Source organism: Phasianus colchicus, chromosome 4 (assembly GCF_987193195.1).
Source record: "Phasianus colchicus chromosome 4, bPhaCol1.hap1.1, whole genome shotgun sequence".
Classification (NCBI taxonomy): Eukaryota; Metazoa; Chordata; class Aves; order Galliformes; family Phasianidae; genus Phasianus; species Phasianus colchicus.
The window spans coordinates 11,661,702-11,689,070 of record NC_143439.1 but is presented as its reverse complement, the minus strand read 5'-3'; the positions used below and the strand labels follow the sequence as shown (position 1 = coordinate 11,689,070).

The 27,369-nt window shown below is 43.7% G+C and overlaps 1 long non-coding RNA gene across 8 annotated transcripts in view; it reads right to left on the bottom strand.

The window, feature by feature from the left end:
• Positions 1-22,535, bottom strand: part of LOC116226166 (uncharacterized) — a 211,643-nt gene extending 189,108 nt beyond the window's left edge. For 7 of the 8 annotated variants that reach the window (XR_016465819.1, XR_016465823.1, XR_016465821.1 and 4 more), the window contains exon 1: positions 470-494. This is a non-coding gene — a long non-coding RNA (uncharacterized LOC116226166). Of the gene's footprint in view, positions 1-469; positions 495-22,458 lie in introns of those variants that run through there. The other variant, XR_016465820.1, reaches the window with a different exon arrangement.
• Between the last annotated feature and the right edge of the window lie 4,834 nt (positions 22,536-27,369).

The following is a 27,369-nucleotide window of genomic DNA, read 5'->3' as shown; positions in this document are numbered from 1 at the left end:
GATATTTCAGAACCAGAGATGAGTGACAAAACTCAGGATCAGATATTTCAAAGACTTTAACACATCAAAAGTCACACATCCCAAGTTTGTGCACCAATAGTTCCCTACCCCAATTGCAAAAAGCCAGGGGGTGCCCCTCAGCTGGTGAATGCTACTGAACACAGTGTTATACTGGCCTACACAAACCAACGTCCACATCCTCAAATTTACATGCTTGTACAAGCTCTGTCTCCTCATTCAGGTTGAAAGGCTATACACTTCATTTTCAGTGGGATTCATTTTCACTTACAAGTCCATACAATGAGATAGACATGTACAACATTATAATGAGATGGAAAGTACAGTAATGATAGCAGGATAGCAAAGTCTTTGGCTGCAGTAATTGAGGACAAGTCCAAAAGCAGCAGTCATGAACACAGAAACAAAGGGGTGGGAAGAAAAACAACAACAAAAAAAAAAGGTTGCTTACCCTTAGAAGGCCTCCGGTAAGAAAGGATCTCCAGTCAGACCCCCCTCACCTCCACTACCTTAAATGAGGTCTAGAAAGGGGTGGATCCTGGCTCCACCCCTTCTGCTCACTCAGGAACATTGCATGCAGCTGAGCTCGCCTGGGTTGGCCCTGCCTTCCCACCAGGTGCTCAATCACTGCTTCAAGCCCTGACTTAGTATTTCCACTATAACATGTTAAATACCAAAGAATATGTGCAGCAGTGTGAATAGCTTCCACCGTTCTCTTAGGCTGAGAGAATATTTTTGAGGACTTGGCTATGCCCTTCCAATGAAATGTCACTTAATACTTTGGGGAAAAAAAGGAAACAGAACAGTGGTTCATAACTTTCTTTCTTTCTATTTCTTTCCATAATCAACAATTATTCTGATTTTTAGGCAGTTACCTCTCTTTAACTGACATCGGAACTACAACTGTTCCAGCCACAACCTAATACCAGGACTTGGAAACCCTGCTAGTAGGTTGAACCAACAGATGCACTTAGTTATCTTGCCAAAAATTATTCCAACGAAAGCTCCCTAGTTACAGCAGCACAGAGGTCTGCAAGTCAATTAGCCTGCTCAGAGCTCCATATTGCTGCAGTTAGCCTGCTTCCAGCATCTAAGCTACGCGGGTGTGATGTGTTTATTCCACATGAAGGAGTAACCTTGCCCTCAGATGTGCCCTCAAACACAGTTTCTCTTTGACATCAGCTTTGTAGTACAGGACAGTAGTTTATGGCTGTCTCACAGTACTTTCTGCAGCCAGTAAGGAAAGCAGTCTTTCCTCTTTACTCCAGCATCCTCTCGCATTTCTCACCCATCAGCTCTGGAGAAGAAAGGCGCCTAGCACAATCCCCCATAGCTACTGCTTCCCACCACAGGTATGTGGTCCAAGGCATAATGTCATCCTTAAAGGTTATGTCCATCCTGCTCACTTTCTTTAAGAAAAAAAAAAAAACACTTCTAATGTTTTTCTCCTTTGAGGGAAAATGACCTTTCATTGCAGAAAAACATACTAGCTGCACCATTAGCACTGAGGAGTCAAGTCCTCACTGCTTTGAGTGAAGAGCTGTGCAAACAGGCATCCTCCCACTGCTGTAAAACTGGAATGCTGTAGTGTGTGTTGTTCACATTAACTGCTGTCAGCTGTACTTAATGCAGACTGTAGGTATGCCAATTATTGCACATTATAACATTTCCTTTCACTTAATAGACTCCTTCCCATCCAAAAGGCATGACATTTAGCACAGCACATCTAGGAAGGCCAAACACAGTCTGCCATCAATGGTTTCCATGTAACATATGTACCTATAGTTCAAGCAGACATGCACCTTAAAGAAAATCTGATAATGACATGAGATAACCCATCCTTATTCAAGTACCTCATTGATTCATTTATGCCACTCAGTTTGACTGATTTAGTTATTTATTATTTAAGTTCCTCTATGCAGAGATGTTCTTTTTACTCCAGGCAGGAAAGACTGGTATTTGGTCAATTAAGCCATTTCAATGGATGAATACATTTGATTTCCTCTGTATATAAAGCTGCATGCCTTCATTCTTCAAGTAAAGCTCTGACTCTACAGTGGGAGAAAGGTGGGAGTGAGGCAAATCTCGGTTTCCTCCTTCCTCAGTTTCTTGGTTGTTATCTTACTGCTGTTGGTTTGTGGGCTTTGTTTGTAGGTGGGTTTTGGTTTGTTTGTTTTTTAATAGAAAACATGAGACTGGGAATAACAAATCATCCTTTTGATTGCAGTGACTAACAGTAAACTCATAGATCGCTATAGCAATCCACAGGTACACGCTCTGCCTCCATTTAGCTTTGGTTTAACATATTAAACTTTTGAACATTAGCCAGGATATACAGACAACTTCACAAACATTAATCATTGAATAGTTTGTATTTGACATGGAAGATTTTCTAGTTTTAACTTCTGCTAATAATAATAACCAGGACATTGATAGCAGGCATTCACAGCACAACTTATTTGAATGATAGCCATATATCTAGATAGCAAAAACCAGGCAATCACGGAGTACCTTTGGACCTGAAATTCACACAGACCAGTGCTGCCCACTGCTGCCACACATACTGCAGCTGGGATAAGTACTGATGCATACAGTGCAGCAAACACAGAACACCAGTAAGTTATTTACTATGTTTTCTACTAGTTGCTCTAAGTGGAGCTACAACATGGGTAGTTTTGAAGCCATGGATATAACATGTCTTTGTTTAGTATTCTGCTGCATTACTAGTACATAAAAGTATCAGCAGATACTCTCCTCACTAAAATGCCTCAAGCTCAGAGTCTTCTTGCTTACTGAAGTGGGGAGGGACTGCATGGTCTTCTATTGGTTCACCAGGAGACATTTCATACTGATTGCCCTGTGTTATGAAATAAGACTGTCTTTCTGTGTCTTAGAAATCTCATCTGTAAATGCATGTCTTCAGCAATACTTGCTGTGATTACTGTACCCCAAGTAAGCTGCAGTGACTGAAACTCAATCTTTGAAACAAGCAGGAAACCAAGACACAAAGCCAATATAGTGATCTTGCTTGGAAAAAAAAATAAAATAAAAAGTAAAAATCAGCATTAATAACATTCAAAATGTTTTTCAGTTAAAGATGGTCAAATGAATAGCTAAGCTGGCATTTGAAATTCAGGGTGCAAGGCATGCCGCTCGGGTTTAGTATTCAGATGTTTATAATTATAAGCCAGTCATACTCAGTCCCTCGCAGAGACATGGCCTTTTCTGCCCTGTTTCTGAGAAAAGCAGAGTGTGAGTGTCTGCACTACAACTGAGCCTGCAATACAGAGCCAAATCTCGGTGTCTTTCATCAGACAAAAGTCCTAACTCCCACAGTGGGTTTGCCTACACAAGAATGGAAGGCTTTGGCTAGGAATATATTAGCCAAAGCTAACTGTTTGAAATCCCTTTCAACAAAAATACCTGGAAACATCCTCTGCATACCTCAGCCTTGGATCTCTGTCAGGCAGAGTTGTTAAGGTAGCATAGCTTTGGCCAATCCAAGACACCACTCAATTCAAAAGCATTTCTCTGTGTATTGCCAGGTAAAATGACAAGGCCCACTGAGCCATGACACCACACACATACTCCTCAACCCATTACTCATAATCATCAGTGAGCAAATGCCTCTTGGGGGGAGACTGAAGACACTGGATGTTCCAGGCCTGCTGCTCACTGCTGGAGAGAGCCTATGCTTGGGGAAATGGTCACTGTGGTACCCTGGGCAGCTCCAGACACAGGAGCATCCCTTCAACTTCAGAGTCAACAAAGGACTTGCTGGATTATTTCTGTCCAGGACAGAGTACTTTTTGATATCACCAACCTCTGAAGCTGCAGCTGTGGGCACCTGCTCACTCCTCAGGCTTTTAAAGAAAAAAAAAACCAACCTAGGCAAGCAACTCAGCCACTCCCTTGTGATGCTTACACCCTGACCACATCACTTACCCAGGCACACCAGTACCACCCGTACTTCTCCCTTTCCACACCACTTCCTATTTCTATCAAAGAATCCTGAAAATCCACCATCCTCAACTCCAGGTTTCACCTAAAGGAGCCCCAAGGACAAGGGGTGTCCCTCACTGCCCAGGTCAGCTATGCACACCAGTTGCTCCTACCTACCAGGCTCTGCAAGAGTTACTCCCCTCCTCTACAGCACTGTACTACATTGCTGTTCTAGGCACCAGCTGGGCTGAAATGGGGCCTGGGCAGAGTAGTCCCAGGTGAAGCTGGGCTTAGGCAATTAAGGAGCAGCAGACCACAGGTGTGGTCCTCTTATCCATATGTAGATAGATACATAGATAGATATACACATACATAGTTACTTTGTAAGAGGGGAATAATTAATGAAGAGTTGCCATGTGTGTTTGGAAATCTGAGATCCAAAGAGAGAACGGGTGACTAAGCCACTCCAGGAAGAGACCTGTTCAGGTTAATACCAGCTCAGTCTTTGTCTGGAGGCTCCCTGGCACCCTGTCAACATCCCAGTGAGTGCCACTTATACAACATCTTCAGTGGGGCATTGTTACAAATGCTCATTTATGTTTAGAAAGCAATAGCTTCATTTCCTGCCACATGGAGGAGCAGATAAATAGAAGGATACCTCTGTAGAGCAGAGATTGTCAGGGGTTCAGTGACTGCTTGATTTTGCATGTGCCAAAGCACATCCTGAGACTCTGCAAGGATGCTTTTGCAGAAATCCAGGACTTTCAGATCTTAATACGCAGCAGACAATGTGTTGGAAAGACAAGGGAGAATGGAATTGTATTAAGCATGCAAATCAGCTGCCACAGATCATCTCAACCCTACAGCTAGCATGGGAGTGCTGCTACCCAGCTTGTCTCAAGCACAAGGTATTTCAAAGACCAGAAATAAAATAAAAACAAAAATGAATTCAGAGAATTCCCTGCACCAAGCCAGAGCTCAAACCCCACACCTGCAGCATTCATCCTGCAGCAACTGGCAGAATAGCTACAGATTCCAGTTGCGCAGGGGTTTGGTTCTGTATTTTTCTTTACTATGAGAGGGGTGAGGTGCTGGAACAGGCTGCCCAGAGAGGTTGTGGATGCCCCGTGCCCAGAGGTGTTCAAGGCCAGATTGGATGGGGCCCTGGGCAGCCTGGTCTGGTATTAAATGTGGAGGTTGGTGGCCCTGCATGTGGCAGGGGGTTGGAGATTCACGATCCTTGAGGTCCCTTCCAACCCTGGCCAGTCTGTGATTCTGTGATATTGAAATGGGGGAGAAGAGAGCTTCTGCTCATCTAAAAGAGTCTCATGTTTACTCCACGCTGTGAACAGATAGATATTCAGAGCACTGTTTTTGCAACTGGTCAGCCATGCTTGCCGGAGAAAAAACATGCATTTTGGCCCACCATTAGCAGTTTCACTGAGTTTTCTGCCAAAAAGTCTCCTGACAGTTTGAACACTATTCCACCTAAACAAGTACTTAACTGAAAGGTGAGGCCATGCTTTATTAGCCAGCTTTATTCTGCAAGACAAAACTGCTCCCATATCAGCCCCGTCTCTTTCTTCCCAAAGAAACAAAATTGAGGGAAAAAGGGGGGAAATGGCAGCTGTGATAGTCCTAGCTGTACCTGAACATTAATCATGTAAGAACATCTAGGAAAGAACTTTTCCTCACTCCCAGAAAAGAAGAAAAAAAAAAAAAAAAAGAAACACCAAAGCAAGCAATAGTAGAAAGAGGAGAGAAATGCTGATAGCAGGGATTACCACTGGCATCTGGTATCCCCACTGTGATGAAGGACACGGCCTTTCTCTGGGAAATCTAAAGTCCAGACTGCAGGTATTTTCATCTGCTGCTTAAAAATATATACTTTTATATTGTGTGTGTGTCGGGCGTTTTTTGCTCTCTCTATCATGTACAATTGCCACACCAGTGGAAAGAGCCCCTAATGAATGAACCCTCCATGGATAAATACAAACGGCTTTTCTCCTCAACTATGCCTATATAGCTACCATCAGTCACACCACCTCTAAAATCTCATTTTAGTCAGGACAGCCTTACAAACGTTTCCTGACTTCCCTGGAAGTATCTGCAAGTATTCATATTTACTCTTTTTTCCCTGGTGATTTAACTTAGTTTGGTTTTTGTTGTTGTTTTTTAAAACTACTTTTTCTTGTAATCTGTCTGGCAATCCCACAAAGCATGCAGAGAGAAAAAAAAAAAACAAGCCATGGGAGGTTGAAAGTGTGGAATAAGTCTAAATATTTCAACTTAAAAAGCACTTTTCCTCTAAATGCCCTTCAAACTTCAGACTTACCTTCTAGAGAGCTTTATCTATTTTTAGTTCACAGGGTCAGGAGACCTTTCTTTGCCAATTGCTAGATGGTCAGCAGTTCAGAAGCTATTGACCAACCAGGAGAGCAATAGTACAAAACTGTTTTAGGTCTCATGACCCTGTCTCAGCCAAATGGATTGTTTTTGAGCAGCCCTGGGGATAATAAATTATATAGCCAAATAGACACATTAAAACACTTTGGCTGCATAGAAGACCAGAAAGTGCTGTGGTGATGATAGGCCACATTTTAACTCTATAATGAGCATAGGTCAGATGGCGGCTTTTAATTTACTTGAACCACAGTCGTTTGGATGTTAAGACCTCAGTTCCTCCATCAGGCGAGGGAAGCTAAAAACATGACTCTGAAATCTCCTCACAGTTTAATCCAAGTGAACTTCATTCGCACCATTTACCTCCCTTACAATTAATTTTGGGACAATGTCAGGCAGATAAACATGCAAACAAAAACAAAGGCGCTATTGCAGCAGTTCTATGGCAATGCAAGCCTCTCCCAAAGAGAAAGGAGAGCAAAATGGAAAGGCTATTAATGATTAACAAAAAATAAGTAACCCTAATTTTCATCTCTTATGAAGTTTGCATAAAGTCACAAGACAAAAGGAAGAAAAAACTGATGTGAGGTGCAGAATGCATTGTAAAGCCAAGACTTGAGCAGCCAGTGAATAAGCATGACAGGGTGTGCCATGTCTTCAGCCTGGGCAGCTCTCCCTGCTCCAACATGAGCCAGCAGGGTGACAGCTGAGGAAAAAGAGAAAGTGGAGCGAAGAGCAGCCTGACAGAGAAGGTACAGGATGTGCTGCAGTGCCTCAGGTGCCACACTGCCAGGGGAATGCTGCACATGTCATCTCCAAACCCTTGGAGTAGACTAATTAACCCCGCAAAGCTTTCTGAAATAAACAGAGGGGAAAAGCAGAATGGTCTAATGACCCATTAACCCACTGATGAGCATTTAAATTCTAATCCAGCTTTTGGTTTGTGGACCAAAGCAAAGAAGCAGCTTTCTTATTGGTTTGGTCCAGCTTTTGCTAGAAGGGGTCAAGTTCATTTTTCAGGCTTTGAAGCAGGTCCATTGAGATGATCTGAGCTAGCATAAAAAAGAGTAAAAAAGAAATTAAAAGAGAAGAAAACCCTTAAAGGAAAAGATTCTGTTAAGGAAAAGCCATGCCCTTTCTGATTTCTCTGAAGTTACAAAGCACCCCTTAATGTTTTTCAGTGCCTCCCTTCATGCAGCTCAGGGTGGCTGTACCTGTGTCACCACTGTAGTGGGACACAGCACCTGAAACAGGCCACTACAATTCTTCTGGTTTTATCAAATATTTTATTTTTTCTGCGGACTCTCAGCAGCGCCCTTCAAGGAGCAGAGTCCTATGAACCCTTTGAGTTTGCTGACAGAAATTCATTCTGCATCCATAATGGCAGGCAGCCGCAAGTGATCCTAAAATCCACTTAGTTCACACACACACAAAAATTTGGATTATTAGCTTAAATATAGCTTTCCAGGTTAAGGCATATTAAATGCCAGCCTAAAGAGTTTTATATTGACAGTGACAGCAGGATTTCATTCCCTAGGGCTGGGTGTAGGAGTTTGGCAGCTCAAGACAATCAGACAGATGTCTTCTCCTTCCCAGCCTTTAGTCATCCATGTACCTCTGCTAGTTTGTTATTCTAGGCAGCCGTCTATTTTACTGGTATGACAAGGCTTGCATAAGCCAAGCAACTTAAAGCATACTTTATCAATTTTTCCCAAGACTACTTTTGTTCTAGCACATGCAGAGCGGGTTTGTTATATCAACTCAGGAAAAAAAAACCTCACAGACATCAGGAAACATACAAGAGCCCCACAGAGTGGGTGCATCAGAGAGCAAACAGGAGAGCAAACTCCAGATTTGTCTTCTGGCACAGTGAAATAATAACCAGACAGCATAGGGTCTTATATAACGTCACAAAAGCAAGCATCTCAACAGAAAATGCCTCTTCTGCAGCTTTTCTGCATGCAGTTGACATATGTTTTTTTGATGGGATTTGATCCCTCTTGTTATTATGAAGAGCATCAGGACTATCTGTTACTTGTATAGTAGCTGTAGCTTCACTGATTTCAGTGGAGACACAGCGTATCAGCCACACTGACAAGTCCAAAGTTGCCCATTATTTTTATTGGTCCTCGCCTCTCCGGGTAGACATAAGACATAATGAATCTGTCATCGGTATTTACTCATCCCCCATCATCCTCGCACCACAACATCTCATAATCTGTAATATATTTGCCCTCACGCTCTCCAAGGCAGTTCTGTTGTTTTTCTCTCACAGGTGAGAACTCAAGGAGAGGGATGCACACAGGCTTGGTGTTTCGCACCCTCTTTACCTCCCACTCCCTGTTCGTAAATTAGAGACCAAATGCCTTCAGAAAACTGCAGCAGATCAGACAATCAGGTCCTTCCCAGCCATGGATGTTCCCCAGCTCCACATGCACACCCTGTGGTTGGTGTATGGGGAGCTTCTGCCCCAGCCCCAGGTCAAGCATGAGCACTGAGCACCAAGCACCAAACAAGCAAGCACCAAGCGTTTCTGCTGCTTAGAGGCAGGAGGGGCTCAGGCTTCACAGCACATTTCACCACAGATCCATCTCAGGCAGCATAGTTATTAACTGTTAATTCCCTACAGCATGCCCAGTGCTGCGCAAAGGGGATGGCTGCTGAAAGGAAGCTGACTTCACACTGTGAATTGATGTGGTTTTCGTCCTTTCCCATCTCCCTCTCTTGCTTCTTTGTCTTTTCAGTCAATCAGAATTCTTTAAAATTCCATGTGAAAAGTAAATAACCAGCCCCAGCTCATTTCACCCCCCAAAACGAGCTGTAAATAACATACTCCCAGTCATTCATATTCTGTGACTTGAACTTTATGCTGAACGGGGTTATGTGTGTTAGCACTGGAAACATATCTCTAAGGCAGGCTGTGCTTCGTAGTTAATAGTTATGTGCTGCATACCTCGGCTGAGGAATCATTATACCCCCTGTGAGCAATTCCAAATTTATACATAATGATCTCATTACTAGTCAGCTATTCCAATTTTATCTAGACTTTAATATTTCTTGAAGCAAAAAGCATACAAAAGGGGTTCAAAATGCCAACTCAATCAAACTCCATACTGATGGACAATTACTCCGCTGCAGGTCAATATAAATAGAAAAAGGGAAAGGACTCTCCTCCAGCTAGACTAAGCTGTCTTACCTCACTTCACTCTCTGTATGCAGGACTGCTACCAGCTACTTGAATGTGGTACCAATGAGAGCCGGATAAGTTTTAACTGGAGTTGTGCCAAGGCAGCCCTGCTGCTCTACAGGATGCTGTGCAGAGGTTTTCCTTTGGTTTCCATACGCACAGTTCTCACCTCCCACCTCGTCTGTCCTCACAGTTATACCTTCAGTCATTGTCTGGACAAATTTCAACTCTCATCATTACTTCCACACCAGGGGATGGCACTGGGCTGAGACAAGAGACAGACTAAAAATGTTCACAGGACAGAGGACGTGTATTCACTCACTGTAGCAGAAGTTCCTTTCTCAAGACACTGCCACCCTGTTCCTCACTCTGCTTTTTGTTAAACTGATGGCTTTTTTTTCTTTTTTTTTCTTTTTTTTTTTTTTTGCTTTTTGTTTGTTTTTAATTTCCCTTGGACAAGAAAAAAAATCCTGATATTCCTATTCAGCAGTCACAGAATCATAGAATGGTCTGGGTTGAAAAGGATCACAATGATCATCAAGTTTCAACATCCCTGCTATGTGCAGGGTCGCCAACCAGCAGACCAGGCTGCCCAGAGCCACATCCAGCCTGGCCTTGAATGCCTCCAGGGATGGGGCATCCACAGCCTCCTTGGGCAACCTGTTCCAGTGTGTCACCACCCTCTCTGTGAAGAACTCCCTCCTAATATCTAACCTAAACCTCCCCTGTCTCAGTTTAAAACCATTCCCCCTTCTCCTATCACTATCCATCCTCACTGGGGTCTTTACATTTGCAATCTACCACCTTACACCTGTCTCTTAAGGTACTAACAATTAAGGCCATACTGTCTCAGCTACGTGCTGCCTATACAAACATCCCACAGAGAAGCAAGCCCTATTTTTCCCTATTTTCCTCTCCCATTAACATGTCAGTCATAAGGGCTGGTTGGCTTTGAGCAACACATGTTGCCTTCCTTTCACTCCCCTTGTTTGTTCCAGAGCCTGTGATGAAGACTGCAACAAGAGCACTTCGTGATACAAAATAGATTCATTTTAGTGCCACAAATTGTAATGAGAAAAGGGCTGGGAATCAATCCTATCTCGTCATGACAATCTCAAGATTGGAATCACACGGTCTACCTCAGATGTGGGCATCCATCACTCCTACCGCAGCAACACTATTGGGCAGCAGAAAGAAAACACTTTCCCTGTGCTCCCAGCACATACAGCAGTAAAAATAAAATACAACTGGCTGCTGCTGAGAAATTTCAAAATATTACTTCCTTTCCTAAAATATTAAGAAAAACCCATTTGTTTTAAAAACTCTCTCAGAAAGAGAGAATGCCCTACTGACCAAAATTTGTTACGATCCAGTACTGCTCCATGAACTATGTCATCAGTTTGCTGAGCCCAGGCCATACACTCTTTTGCTGTGAGGAAACTCGATAGGTTTTCTTTCCAGTGGTTAATGATATATGTGATGTGAGTATGCCTGAGTATGTTTTTTTCATCTTGTGGGTTCTTAGCTTGTCTATCTGCTTGAGTTTCTTGCAGAGAAAATTCAGTCAGGGCACAGTATCCCCAATAGATTGTTATTTCCCTGTTCTTCAGTTTCTAACTTTTCCTGTACCTGCAGTGATGGCCACCTCCTGCCCCCGTGGCTGTACCAAGTGGCACTGTGCCACCATGCAGTGGTCTCAGCATAGCAGCCAGGGCTCTGCCTTGCCTTCGCTTTTGCCCACTGCCACAACGAGCACCTGCCAGTGACTGCCCATCCTCTTGTCTGCTGGTGGTGAGCAGCCCATAGAAGACGACTGAATATGCTTTGACTTCTCTTTCCCTCGTAGTTTTGCCAAGTCCCAGTGCCAGGCTTGGTTACAGCCTAAGATAGGGGGAAACGCTCACCACGTGTAAATGATGAAAATGGTCAGTATTTATTTATACATCTGAGGAAGGATGACAAGGGAAAAAAGGGCGCAAATGAACAGACTCTTATACAAAACTGACAAAATGGTAAAATGTCAGCCAGGGAAAACTACCCATAGAGAACACAACCTGACAACTTTATTAACTCCAGATACGTTCCCGTGCCCTTTGCTTAGAGAAAGAGGCTCTCTTGTCACAGCCTCTCTGCTTACGCTCAGCTAACTGAGTAATCTCTCAAATCAACAGCACCGTCCCCACCCCTGCCATCCCTCTGGCTTCATTAGCACAGCCAGATCTTTCAAGGCAGAGCTGAAAAGCTTATGTCTGATTGAGGGAATACTGGGAAACTTAACTACAAAATCTCCCCGCTCTGCCCAAACACTGCAAAGTGCACAGTGCCTTTCTGAAGGGACACGAGGAGCTGCTACTGCTCTCCAGAATCAGCAGCAGTCAGGGGAAGAAGCACGGTGATGTACCGCAGGGGAAGTTTGCACCAAGGCTGTCTGAAAGTCATTCCTAGCTCATAAAGGTAATCCTATGTACAGTCATCTTCCTAAGGGCTGATAATGTATTCATCATGAGGCTGGAAGAAATTAAAGTTTGTGTGCCAGCACCGAGTGTGCCAGGCTTGCATATTCAGCTCCGCTGTACAGTCATATCATTGTATTGCTTTAGCTGCTTATGTTTTATTATTTGTTCCTATAGCAATGGCTTTGTTATTTCCCTGGAAAATAAGACCAGTCTGTCAGAGTACAGGACCAAATTTCTGCTCGTTGCTATTAGGTGCTTGTGTGCTACAAAAACATGGTAATCAAACCCTCAGCCTGATGGCTGCTCTTCAGCAGTACCCAAAGGAGGACTAGCTGACCTCCTACAAATCTTACAAACTGTGCTTACATTTGCAGTACATTCACATTATGTTACAAGTAGTCATAAATACCCGCATTAGAGTATTTACTGCGGCTACAAAGTCTTCCACACAAATTGGTAACAACCCACCTAACTATCTCTCTCCTCTCCTATGTTGTTACCCGTTCGTTTTCACTCCTAATGACCACAGTCTTATATTGCCTGCCTGATAATTGTGATATATCATGTGATGCATTGGGCAAAATACTAAGTGCAACTTACTGGCACCACCGATAACATAAAAAGCATCTAATGTAATGCTTTAGTACGATCTGTCCTGTTCACTATGACCTGCAATTATTTTTTACTCAGCTGTGCATTTCTTCTTTCAGACACAGATTTATCTTCAGCTAAGTTCAAAGGCTGGAAGAGTGAAATTAAGCATTTTCATCTGCCATTAGAGAGATACTGAGGTGAGTTCTTTATTTTCCCATTCCTTGTACACCGGTGGGAAGCACCGTGTTGATGGAAACCAAGTGATAGCCACAGGTCTTGGCCATCGTTCAGTAAGAATGCTAACAAAGACACAATGGCACCTCCTAAAAACTGCACCACACGTACAAGTTTTCTGCACAGCTTATGCTACAGTTGCCCACGGCAAAATAAAGCCTGCTTTGTGCAACATTACAGAGGTTATGGCTGGCAAATTAAACCTACATTATACCTGCCTGTACTGTAATTGCACCTGTGCTTGCTGCATAAATATATCTCTCAAATGTGCCTACTGAAGGGCAATAAATATGACTACTGAAAGGCAATGTAGATTGTCCCCTCCCCACCCTCGCTCAGCTTAAAGATATCGTGCAGTTCTTGCCTTCTTTTGAGACAATATTTGAAATGTTATCCACTCCTTGCTTTCAGAACAAGAAAGCATCACTAAGGGCAAAGGCCTTCGCTTTACAGTGTACGAATTTATCTTTCTCTTATTTCCTAATCCTATTATCTATATCTGCTTTATCTGTTAAACCCAAACTCAGCTGTATTCTACCTCCATTAATACCTTCCAAGCAGTTTATCTTCAGCTATCAGAAGCTCACTTCCTAAGCAACTTTTTGGGTAACACACTCCAAACTGCCCTTTATGTACTCTTTTCTTCAGAAGCCTTTGCTACTGTTCAGGATCCCTTTGTGATATGAGCACTCTTCTTTGAATCTGTCACCTGAAAGCACTTTCTGAGCACCTGCATTCATTAACTCAGGGAAATAAGTTGTGCTTGCCACAATGGAGCCTTCTTAAGTAAATCCGCATTTGTTTGAGAGAATAGACTTCTTGAAAAGAGGTGTAGCAAAACTCCCCAGTGACGGTGTAATTCCCTAACATATAGGAGCAGTCTGGTGATCTTAGTGAAAATGGGATTTATGTTTGCATGTGTATATCTATAATAGCATACTACAAGGAAAACATTCTTCCCCATTTTCCCTTTGCCCCCACTTGTGTGCCCCACCTAGCTCACATCTGCTTACAGAGGGTTTTATCCTCCAGCCCTACCATTCACGTGGGTTGTAACAGCACTAAGTTCATTCCAGTTGTGGTTTGGGGTTTTTTTCTCCCCTGTGAGATTTGTGTTTGGGATCTGGGCAGCTTTAATTAGAATATTTGAAAACAGCCTAAGTCAGTAGAAAATCCACAATCTTTGTGACCACTGCACCTGTTACAACACCGGTATGTGACTACAAGGTAGACAGTCAGTTTGTCTGAGGGTAGACTCTACGTCCTTAATATAAACCGAAAGCAGTCTTCTCATTATGTTTTGATAGCCCAAAGCCACAGGAAATAGAGAGCAGGCTGGGCTTTTCTGCGCTTTGTTAGAGTGAAAGGACAATCAACATCAGGAACATTAGTGGTGGCAGAATACGAGATTGCTCAGCAGTGTATGAACAGAAAACTAGTCATCTGAATTGGATTTTCAACCGGGGCCTAGGAGGCCAAATTTAATCATCCACCTAAAATTATCACACAAGTCAATATTCCCCGCTTCCCTTTGCGAGGGAAAGAAACTGATTCTCTGTTTTTCAGTCAGGCAGGTGGCCTTGAGGCAGCTAACCAGCTGGCTGATAGCTAAATACCTTTGCCAAGACACAAGCGAGTAGCATGATTGATTATCTTCCTATTGCACTGGAAGCAGACCCTCCTCGCTGGTCAGGCTCCCGAGCTCCCGCTCTGCTGGCGTGCAGCAAAACTCTTCCAAGAGCTCACAGCGGTGCTCCCAAACGCCAGCCTCTGCCTGGCCTCTGCTTTAGTTACCAGCTTGGGTCAGGTCAATTTGCTGATGGGGCAGCAATAAAAACACTGCAGTTTTGAGTTTCATTTTAGAAACACTGAAGAGATACTGGCAACATCAGCCAGGCAACAGACCCACACCATAGCCACAATGGGCACACCGTGGTGCAATCAGGGCTGAAAGAGCATTGGGGTGACAAACCTGCACTGGGCTGAACAGTGGTGTTGCAGCTCCACCAAGCTTAGCAAAGAGGCAAGAAATTCCTGAAAGCTGGATGAACACTCCAGCCATATCAGCCACACTATTGTGGCTGCACAGCTCACAGTGCTCAGGCTGGCACTCAGCTTACAGATAGCCCAGAGTCTGCCTACACCACCGTGCAGTCAAAATTCATGAGTCCTATCACACCTACTTCTCCCTCTTGGGTCACATCCTGACCTCCTGGCATAGAAAGCAGCTCCCTGGGTGCCTGTGGCAGTAGGCACACAGCCCTGCAGAAACAGCCCCCTGTGACCAAGTAGCACCGACCGCTGCCTTTCAGCCGCCATTCCCTTCCAATTCTGGAAGGTTCCAAGGCTTTGAGAGAAGGTCTTGTGGTTCCTTTGTCTAGCCCTAGCGTAGATGAGCTTCCCGGCCACTCCATTTGTGCCTCAGTTTTAACATGTGTGGAACAGCTATGGCAAAAATAAGATGTGACATAGACATTAAGGAAAGAAATCAAGCGTAAAATGAAGAACGCTAAGGTTGCAGGCTCATTTCTCATTATCTCCCTGTCAATCCCCTCTCCCCATCCCAGCCTGCTTTTAATCACCCCTCCATGAAGCCCCATGGCTGTTCCCGTCACTTTCCCTCCACACGCAGGAATCACAGCGCTGGCTGTGCATGAGGATGCCATCAAATGCTTCCCAGCATTTCTTGAGGCAGGAGAAGCTCTGCAAACTCCTGTGCAGCTGACACAGGCAAAGGGCATCCATAAATTACAGAGCATTGTCTGGGCCTGAGGACAAGTGGATGTAAGGTAAAATGCTCAGAAATAGCCAGAAAACAGAAAGGAAAAAGAATTATTCTTTCTGCAAGAGATTTTCCAGCTGTATTTCATATGATATTTTAACTGGGAGGCACATGAAGGGAAAATGTTTAAAATATAGATTGTTGCAGCTGTGAGGGGATTTCTATCCTAGGCAATGCAAATCTTCAGGGAGAAAAACACAGGTTTTGTTACAGTTCTGTGTTACAAATGCACAAGCCAGGAGGTTTTCCTCGCTGCATCAATTTATAAAGACAGAATATTCTCTCTTCGGGGCCGGGGGGGGAAGAGGGAGAGACCTGATCCAGCAGAGAGAAGTGCATGTCTGATTAGGCACATAATTCCAATGAGTTCAATCAATGAGCCCATTTATGAGCAAGTTCACCTCCCACATCACCGCTCACAGAATTAGGCCCTATAACAACATAAAAGCCAAGGAACGGACAGGAGATGAATTGCAAAAACAGCTTCCACTGAGCAAAAAATGCCTCGAGTTGATAGCTGAGAATGCACTGCGGTCTCTAGAGACAAATTCCCTCATACCAACTCTCTTACTGTGTCGCAGAAACATTGTTTGCTTGGTTTTCATTTTTAGATGAAGGCGAGAAAGAGAAATACTTCAGTGAAACCATGTGCCATTCATAGGAAGAGCTTGCTATACCTGCCATGTTATTTTTTGTATTACAAGGGGAACCAGCAAGGTGTGATGGGAATACTGGAAACAACACGAAGGGAACGCAGCATTTACACTGCAAATAATTATGTTATTTCTTGTGCATATCTCTGCACTGCAGCTGTATGCTTTAGCTTTGCCTGAGGACACACTGCAAGCCTGTACCCGGAGGTGTAAGGCTGGATTCTGCAGGGCACAGCGAGTCCTCATCAACTGGGATTGTAAATGCTTACAGACTTTGCAAAACAGAGGACAGAAAACTGGACAGACGGCACGAGAGAGCCTCCAGTGGGCAGGAAGCTGCCTACAGCCTACATCTGCCTATGGTTAGATATTCAGAAGCTGCAGGTTTTAAAGCAGCTGAAGTCTTCCAATCCCCGCTTGCTTTTCCCTGCTCCCCTCTTGACAACACACCAAAAAACCCACAGAAAAAAAAAAAAAAACAACCCTGTTTTTTCAGCTTGCTCAATCCAGTTTCCTGCAAAAGCAGCTCTGCCTCAGAGGAGAAGGGACAGAGCAGAAGCAGAGATTTCTTCTTCTGACACTGCCCACAAAATACAGACTGAGCAGCCTCAGATTGATTTGCTGGACTCAGATGCCCAGTGATGAGTTTGCCCACTGACAGCAGAAAACAAAACGCAAGCCTCATTTTGTGAGGACTGCAGGGTTTTCATTCTGTTTTGCTTAACTGAAGATTCGACAAGCTAGGAGCCACACAATTCATTTACCATCACAGAGGCAAGGAGCACCTTTCTCCAGTTCTGTTCTGACAGGTCTGTACCACATAGCACTACTGAGAAAATCAAGCTCTGTGCACGAGGGGAGGTGGACAGCAGCACAAATGCTGATGATAGCATTGCCCTTCCTCTGGAGCTGCAAATACATTTAGGAAACAGATTGGCTAAATTTCACTAAGCAATAACTAGGTGTAGATCTCTAAGTAGGTTTAAAGGTAACTAAATGCTGATAAGACTGAAAAGGCCAACAGGATTTGTCTCAGTTCTGAGCAGAGCTACAGCAAACATTCACCAAGAAAAAGATGCTAATGCTCAAGGACTTGCATTTCATAGAAACAATCACATTTTCAGCTCAAAAATGAACATCCCGAGATCTCTTTCATTCATCTGGATGCCTCTTCTGAGCACAAATCCAATTAAATTTCAAATTGCAAAATATATTTTTAATCTACCTCAGATGTTCCGCTTCTAACAAAAAGTAGGTTGCCTGTGTGTTTGTGGTGAAACTGTGACCCCACGACACTCATATTTTCTGTGTACCTCAGTCTCCGTGGATACAAAAAAAAAAAAAAAAAAAAAGAAACACCAAAGGTGTAAAGTACTGTGAAAACTAAATCAAATGGAGCCATGGAGGACTTTTTTCTTGGTAGTCAGAGAGCTGTGAAGTACTTTGTGTTCTTTATGCATACGGTTTCCAGAATAATAGCAAAGGAAATGTGTACCCAAGTATGAAATCAGTGAAAGGGGATCAAGAAAGACACCAGCAAGCAAGAACGATGTACTTCTGCACAACCAATAATGCTCTGTGACATAAACTTAGGGGAGCAATAGCTAGTCACAGAACTCATGCCCATCTCACTTTTGCTAGCACAAAGAGCACCCTGACATGTTAGCAAATGGATTTCTCAAGAAGTATTCCTTACCAGCTGCCTCCTGCTACAAGGTCAAAGACCTGACCATGGGCTCTAAAAACAATGTGGCTCTGCAATCCTTGTTTCCCAATCAGTTCCAGCACACCAAAAGACTTTTTAAGTGTCTAAAAATGAAGGGAGAATATTTTCTAGAACATCACAAATGGTTTGGGGACAAATTGCACGTCAAGCTCAAAAAAAGCTAAAGCTTCTGTCAATCATAAACTCAGGTAGCAGGAAAGTAACATTATACAATACCTACTGGCCTGCAGGCAGAGTGGGTAGGTGTTATCCACAGAGAACAGTATCTCCAATTATAGAAAGAAGCAGAAGACCTGCCAGGAACAGAGGGAAAAGGAGGTGAAATCTGAAGGATTCTTGGTTCCCACATGACTTCAGGCTCATGTTCTTGCACGGGGCTGCAGGGAGCTGGAAAGCTGATGCCCAGGCTTCCCGGGTGCCCCTCAGCATTGAGGCTCTGTCAAGGGACTGAGTCAGAGTGACAAAAGACATCTACCAGAACTCTCTGAGGGGAATCCACAGCTGGGTGAGTGCAGCCAAAGGGGTGGACCAAGGGACCTCCTGGGCCTTGCATCGCAGAACAGCTCAAGAAGGGCAGGATGGGAGGAGAAAAAAAGAGGCTATAAAGTTTTCTTATCCCCCTTCCTATCCTTCAGTGTAACAGCACAAATTCAAGTTTAAGGCTTCCAAGATTACAGACTTAAAGGCAAATCAAGTTATATACATTAGTCAAGATACAGTGTTGCTTGGGAGGAAACGAGGGTAGGATTTGGCCCTCGACTCTTATCGTGTGCTGTTAAAACAAAGAACATACACAGAAATTCAAAACCAGATAACTGGAACTAAGCTGGGCCATCAGACAATTTCTACCCCAAGTGTATAACTAGCTAAGGTCAGTATAAGAAATGGCATTGGCTCTTGATAAGGCATTCAGGAAAGGTACATCATTAAAATAAGAACTGTCCACACAAATCTCCCTTGCACATTCTCCCAGTAACACTCAATCCTGAAATGGCTACCTTTTGAATAAGACTTGGTAAATTCTTCTCCATACATCTCCTTTCCATGCAACTCTCTCACAGGAAAAACAAAACACCGAGAGTTACAGAATCCTGGAAAAAACATATAAAAGTACCAGGTAGGGAAAATCAAGTACTCACAAAAAACTGAGAGAAAGGAATAACGTTAAAATTGTCCTAGCCTCAACAATCCTACTCATAAAGTTCAGCCTTCAAAACACTCCAAAAACACTGGCAACACAGTTATGCTTTCAGCCCAGCTGCAATCCAGGGCTTTGGGTTAATTCAGAGCAGTCTGAGTGAGGAGACATACTTCTGTCCTTGTCCAAACTCCAGAAGTGAAGTATGACTGGCTGCTCTTACAGCAGAGGACAGCCACCAACAGCCCACTATGCCAGCAGCACTGCAAGTATGAGGAATGCCATGGATCAGCTTCTTCTGATGAGATCCCCCTCTCTGCATTTCAGATCTAAGGCAGCACACGCTGATAACAAGGAATGCTCCTGGGTGGCTGTGCAAGCCAAAGCTTTTACTGTTTTCTCTCATCCATTTTGTCCATTAGCACGTTTGAAATGGTGACGGCCTTTGCATACATTCCCTCACCAGCTCCACCGACAGCAGTTCACAGAACCAGCTTAAAGAATCTAAAATTGCCTCCCTGCACGGCAGCTCCCAAATCCCAAACTGTAAGCAATGCTTTTAGAAAGGCTGTTTTCAAGGAAATCATGTATAACACTGCATTTCACACCATTCTCATGTAGGATGAAAGGAGGAAATATCACTAATGGCTTTTAACCTATTTTTCATTACTGTTGCTGAGAAGAATGCACAAAGCATAAACCAGTGATAGGAACAGTCTATAGTGTGGAAGCGTGGCAGGCATAAGTCTGCTTTTCTTCACCTTCTTGAGAATCAGTAATTCTTTTCTGATTACATTATTATCAGGGGAATATATAATGTCACTGCGTGGCAGAAAATAATTTCTGTTCTTCTTCCCACCTGTTTTTTATATCCAAATTCTTACCCCATAGCAATGGATGACGACAAAACAAACCAAAATCATGTTTCACTTTCCTCCTTGACCATTTTGCTATAATGAAGCAAACCTCTGCAAAATCCCTTTCTGTGCCTGACCACTCTGTCTCGGTGGCTCAGCACAGATACATTTTTATCAAGGATAATGGTTCTTTTTAGGCAGGAAATAATGCTCTCTGTCCAGCCTGCCACAACTGCACCTTACAGATCGGCACCCCCGTGTGCCATCAGCCCTGCACTTCCCTGCAAACATCACACAGGTGTCTTGGTCAGCTTTTATAGCTTAGGATAGGCATTTCTTGGAAAGGAAATTAAACGGTGGGAATACGCTACATGGTTAAAACAAACTGGACGGGGGGGAGGGAGGAGGGAAGAAAAGAAATAAGAAAAGAAAAGGTCGTCTCTATTGCAAATAACAGCGGGTTTGGGGAGCGGCACGACACGCGCTCTGCAGGACGCATGACGAACCCCTTGTTGCATGCCGGATTTATGACCAGGGTCCCTCTTTTACGAGGCTCTCCGAGCTACGAGCTCACTGCACAAACGCTTCCCCCACCGTCCTTTCCGAAAGGCTTTACTGCCATCTAATGGCTCTTGTTGCAGTCTGCACGGCGCTGGTTTTTCCGCGGCTTTGCTCTGAGCCCAAAGGTCAGCGCTGGGCGGAATGGGGCACCCACCGCTAGGACGGCAGAAAGCAAGGGGGCAGCTCTGCCTCTGGCAAATGGTGGAGGAAAGAAGCGGCTATAAAGCTGGACGGTTATGGGGAGAAACACAAATGCCCCGGTTTGGGACCATCGCCCAGGCGTGATGCTCAGAGGCAGGGAGTGGGTGAGAGGCAGTGCTGAGCCCATCTCTGGGAGACCACGTCCCTGTAACTCCTCTGTGGTTGTGCTTGCAGTTCTGCAGCTGGGTTCTCTTTGGGATTTGTCCAGATAATCACTTCTCTCCACTTTTTGTTTGAGCTTGCCTAGGTTAAGTGTAATTTCAGGGTAGCGATGCTGAAAAATTGGAATAGCAGAAAGTCTGGAAGCAACTGTCATCTAAATACATATTTCCAAGAGAAAAAGCAGTAACAAGATGTTTCTCCAGTAAGCTGCATAAAAGCACATAATACAAACAGCTATGGAGCAGAGTGCTTAACAAAAGCCATCAGCTAGTCAGGAAAGATCTATGATGCCAGCAAGACTGCGGGGAGCACAACTGAATCCAAGGGCCCTAAATGAGCATGTAAATGCACAAAAATAGAACAGGAGGCGTATAAGACACAAAACTATGCTGTGTTCACAACCGTCTTCTTTCAGTTTTCAAGGTCTGAAATGAATAACCTCATCAAATCCAGGAAGAAAAAAAGGAACAAAAGAATTGCTGCCTCATTAGTATCGTCATCAAATGCCTAGGTAACATCATATTCTTTTTTCAGGTAAAATCATAGAATCACAGAATGATTTGGGTTGGAAGGGACCTTGGAGATCATCTAGTTCCAACCCCTCTGCAGCATTGCTAACCAAATCAAGCACCAGATCAGATTGCTCATCAGTCTGGAGATTCACAAATATGTGCACAGAAGGGATGTAACCCAGGATAGTATTATCATATTAACATATCAACATAAATAAGAAGGAAACTGATAAGTTTGAATGATTTCACTTTGAAATTAAAAGTCATTAATGGAAGGAAGGTACTCAAAAATCATGTCAGCTGGTATCTGCTTCTAGTATAGATATTAGGACAATATTTGCTCATTTTCTTGCTTGTCCACTACTGTACTATTAGTTAACCTGTAATTAAGATGCTTTTGCATTGTGCACATCCATAGCATTTGCTGAGGATCTCAGCACATCTTGCAGATGGCAATAACTTGTTTATATTCTTGGAAAGCAGACACCCCTGTCTGCAGCCCACAGGCAGAAGAATCAAGGCAGGGTGCAGCGAAGTACTTTGCATGAGAATCCCTTCTGTCTTTACACAGAGCAGCAGAGTCCCAATTTCTGTTTGCTTCACAACTCCTTATGACAGTTTTCTCAATTGGGGAGATCTCATTGACCAATACTATCAGTGAATGCACTGGTGAATTAAGAGAATTTCCTCTTAGTGTACTTACAACTCTTCCTTTGTATATAAGAATTGTGTTAGAACCAATTTTATTTTCACAGACATTCCAATTTCTGCCCACTGCTGGAATATTGCTTTGTCTCTTGGTCAAAACACTTTCAGGCAAATTTGTGTTTGACAACTGGATGAACTCATAAGGCCTATCAAATGGATGGTACAGCAGCTCTCAATAGGGTATCTTGTAATGTTACACAGTTAACTACCAACACAGCCCAAAACAACCATATTTTTCAGGCCAAAATGACAACAGGAAGCCTACGGTTTAGAGGCACAAACACAAATGCAAGGGTGATCTGTTTAAATCACAAACTTACTTACAGATGTGTGTTTGCCCAGATTCTTCCATGTGCATCCATTCCTGATGGCCACAGGCAGCTGTAGAACAAGCACACGGCATCTTCTTTAAGGAAACATCATCAGAGCCAGGAAACAAAGACTGCAGAAGGAAGAAAACTGAACCTTTATGATGTAGAACAAAAAAATGAACAGTTCAGTCATCTCTGGATGTAAACACACACACACACACACTGAATTCTCAACACAGGAGCTGAGATGAATGTAAATAAATGTGGATATAAGCACTGGCTATAAACCTGTGGATGTGAAATCGGATGCCAACGTGGAATTGCCTTCAGTTGCCTCATTGATTAATGTACTGGAAAGACTAGCATAACTTTCAAGGACAGCATGCTCTGTGATCAATTGGCTGGATTTTCTTGAAACCTTTAATATACCATGCAGTAAAGGGATAATAAAATAATCTCCCTGCATTTTCAGTACCTAGCAGGAATTTGAGCTACACACGAATACATCCTGCATGATCCAAGACAAATGTGCTGTAATGACAGAAGCGTATCTGAGCTTCTCTAGTACAAGCCTCCATGAAAAAGCATTTTCAGTCTGAAAAACAAAAGGCAGTGAAAGAGGAAGGCTTTGTGACTCCTGATCACCAGCCTTGCAATAGCTAATCTCAGGCTCCAGCCTGTACTCCTTCCTCTGCAAAGATTGCAGTGCTTTTCCCTCAGCTCGGCATACTCCCTGGATTGTATCTATAGGGAAATACTCCCACTTAGTCACACATTTATTCCAGTTGTTTATTCAAGTATTATTTCAAGCTATTATTTCCCTCTCTTTTCACAATCTCAGGTATGTGTTGTGTGGCCTTTTGCACTTTTATAACGTTTGAGGAGATTGCTGGAGATAGCCTTGGGCTAGCTAGCCTTCCTGTCATTATTTTTCCAAGGACACCAGGCTCACCTAGATCCTCTTAAATCTTCTTCACAATGTCCCTGTGGACAGCAATGGACTATTTCCAGCCCATGGATCTTCTCTTGAGAATAATCTACCTAAGCAGCAGTAGTCGTATTCAGTCTGAGCAAAAATGCATTTTTTTTAACTAGGTTTTTCATTTTAGTTATAGAGTCGTAACATGTCTCAGCTCTATCTGAATTCAAAATAAGTAGCCTTTAATGTATTTAATGCTACAGCTTTAAAAAGGTCCAGGAAAAGCTTTGCAGCAAAATTTGTTTCCTAAGAAGATAAGAGCAGGGAGAACAAATTCTGATTTTATGGCTAGAGCTCTGTATTAAGAGGTCTTCTCAGCTATTTTTTAGCAAATAAAAATATCCAGCTACTCCCCATTCTCCAGGGAACTTCAGAGTCCTCCACACCATGTCCCACCAAGGGATGCTGCTAACAACAAGCTACATACAGCCACGGGCACTAACATCAGTGTTGCTGGCCAAAAACATCCACCTCATCATAGCAGGGCAGGAGAACCACACACAACCCCTCCCCACCCTCTTGCTGTCTCCAGCTTGAGACACCCCTAGCACTGAGCAGCCCAGGGATGAGTATCCACTGCTTTGATGCTGTTTTCCCCTCTGTATTTTCCAGGGGATATCTCTGTGCTCACGGTGTCTTCCCACTTGAGAGCATCAAAGCCACAGTGTTGCAGGTAGTGCCCCAGCAGCCATTCTGCCTTCTTTGTCTCTTTCTGGAGGTCTCCAAGAGTCCCATTTCCATGTCAGGACCTACATTCCTACACAGGACTATCACCTCTCCCTGAAATAACAGCCAGTATGAACTGCAAGACCAAAAAAAGTAAAGGAGGTTACCTTCATGAAATCATGAAAGGAGGCTACCTTCCAAAAGGTCATGTTTGAGTGTATCTATATGGTGAGTCAAAAGAGGGAAGGGAAAGAAAAGGAAAAGAGGAAGGAGAAAAAAGAGAGAGGCAGAGAGTTGCACGCAAGCGCTCCCTGGACTGTCAAACAGATGCACGCTTCACTGAGTAGTTATATGGCACTTTTCACCTTTCAAAGCAAGGATGTTTCCGAAGTCTCCATACCTGTCAGTCCACGCACCGCAGCGTGACATCAGACCTACTATCTCCTGCCCACCAGCTGTATGGCACCGGCCACAGCTTCAGCCGCTGCCCACCGCCTGGTCACCCATCACTTCCCCAGACAAAATCATTACCCATCATTTCCCCAGACAAAATGATTCTTGCCCCTAGAAAACACAGAGCACGAACTTCCTAGAGAAAGACTTCTGCCGAGTTCCTCCATTCCAATTGCTGTACTTGAAGCTGAGGCTTGCTGCTCCTGCTCTTCCTTCAAAGCTCGCTGTATTTTGATAAAGGACATCAGTGCCTGCGAATCCTTTCATCAGAGAAGCATCGACTATTTAATTTTACAGTTGTGGCTTTTTTCCACAAGGGATACAGGGAATTCATTAGTAATCACACATCAGAGAGTGCATCCACCTACATGTTCCTCTCCTTTGGCAGTCGTATAATTACACAATCATTTCTTATCAAAGAAATTTTTCCCTTTAACTTCTACACAATAATTGCCCATGGCTTTGCTTCCCTTTATCTCCCACAAAGAGAGGGAAACTCTAAAAAAAATACTTGTGTCGAGAGTTGTTCTGCTTCCCTTTAAACAGCCGAGCGCAGGGCAGTCAGAAGCATTAATCTACTCCCAAAGCAGAGAGCAGAGTTCAACAAAATGCCCCAGCCAGCAAGTGAGAAAGGCACGGCCATGGGGCCGTGGACCCGCAAGCTGCTGCAGCTCTCTTTCTACAGTGCTGCTTCCCCCTCCTTTAATTCCTCGCTGGCATTTGGTTATTAGTCCCCACGCAGTAAACAATGGGTTGCAAATTCTGACAAAAGGAATGGCTGAAATGATTATTCATCCCTCCAAGAGATTGCTCTGCGAGCTGAGAGCTGCACGTTCTGCATGCTGTGACTAAGATACAGTCCCATGTGTTTTCCCGGTTCAATCAAGTGTGCGAGGAACTGTCACAACAGTCCCTGATGCCAAGAAAATAAAATTTAGGGTAGAACGGTAAACCTGAGCTGCATTTTAATGGAATTTCATTTGCACCTGTTTTCCCTACCCTTTGTTTATTTTATTCTTTTTTAATCTTTATTGACAATTCATTAAAGCATTAGCATCCCTCTCAACAGCGAAAGAAAAGGGAGTTGTTATTGTACCTGTCTGGATAATTGTTGCTGAAGTGTTGTCAAATTCTTAGAAGTGGCTATATATCTTTCATGGCAGGCCACTGGGACTGATACAAAAACATTTCCAGGCGTCTGTAGATTTTTTTCCTGCCTTTAGAAGAAGACGTATAAAGAACAAATAAGTCAAAATGATAAATTATGACAGAAAAAAAAATCAACATTTGAATTGCTTGATAATAGCATGAGCGTAGGGCTTGAGGGAAGATTACAGCAGCATCAGGGAGGAACAGAACTGAAAGTTATTTAAAAGTAATAGAAACCCTCTAGGATCTGCAATCCCACCATTGTTTCCCTTTGGAAAAGTGGTTTTCAGAAGCTCCAATTAACCTTAATTGAATTCTGCCTTAGCAATATCTAGAATTTTAATTGACTGGGAAGGTGATCATAAATCTCTGTTCAAAATACAGCTTGGCCATTAGCAATTCCCAGAATGGCACGGCAACGTGCCTCAGAGAAGGACTCGGCTGTTCTGCAGGTAAAGGGAGCTTATAAAAAAGATGGAGACCGACTTTTTACACGGCCTGATAGTGGTAAAACAAGGGGGAACAGATTTAAACTAAAAGAGGGGAAATTTAGGTTGGATGTTAGGAGGAAATCCTTTACTCAGAGGGTACTGAGGCAGTGGCACAGCTGCCCAGAGAAGCTGTGGATGCCCCATCCCTGGAGGTTCTCAAGGCCAGGTTGGATGGGATTCTGGGCAGCCTGAGTTGGTGGGGGGCAGCCCTGCCCACAGTAGGGGGGGTATAATTAGATGGTCTTTAAGGTCCCTTCCAACCCAAGCTGTTCTATGAATTTATAAGGGTGCTGTGGGACCTTAAAACAAGCGTTCAGAGGTCAAAATCCCAGCAGCAAAAGCCAGTCTGATGGGCAGCCATCATCTCCAGTGCTGGGAGTCAAGGAAGAAGGACCAACATATGCACACATCCTGCCCGCAGCATCCTTGAAGGCTACCCCACATTAGCCCAAATTTCTGGCCTGAGAGAGACATCCCAGACTTCTCACCTCTCAGTCACCAGCAGATGCCCACCTGCTGCACTGTGTGGCTATGACACATGGACAACAGCCCTTCAGGCCTCAGTGAGCACACATTTACCAGCACTTAGCTGGGCACTGAGTTCAGCCACAGACAAACTGGCACGAAGAAGAGCCATGAGCTCAGTTCCATTCAAAAACCTTGAAGTGCATAGGTCTCAGAATGCTCACAGTCATCAAAGCACTTCATAGCATAGCCTCTCACCCTCACCACAGCTCTGGCCAGCACACAGTTATTGCTAGATGAGCTCTGTAGCTGAATGAGCTAATGCTGAAGTAGTCAGAGGAAAAAGAGCTAACACAGACGCATACATTCAGATACTTAAAACACGCATACGAGGATGTGCTGCCCACTTCTAGTTCCTAGAGAGGTCAGTGGATGGCAGCACCTGAGCAAAGTCAAAGGAGCTCAGAGAGAAGTGAAAACAAAGGCCCTACTGATCTCCTTAGGGCTATAGGAATCAGAAGGACAAATAAAAGATCCTGGGGTCTGTTTTCTTTACCGCAGGATATAAATCCCATTTGCTTTAACAGGAATTTACATCACACAGCAATAAAATAGGACCCTGGCTTCTAGCTGCATGCTCAGACAGCATCACATATGCTTAGAAATAATACCATCACATGCAGAGGAGTCACAGGAACTTGGGGGGACCTAGAAAGCCTTC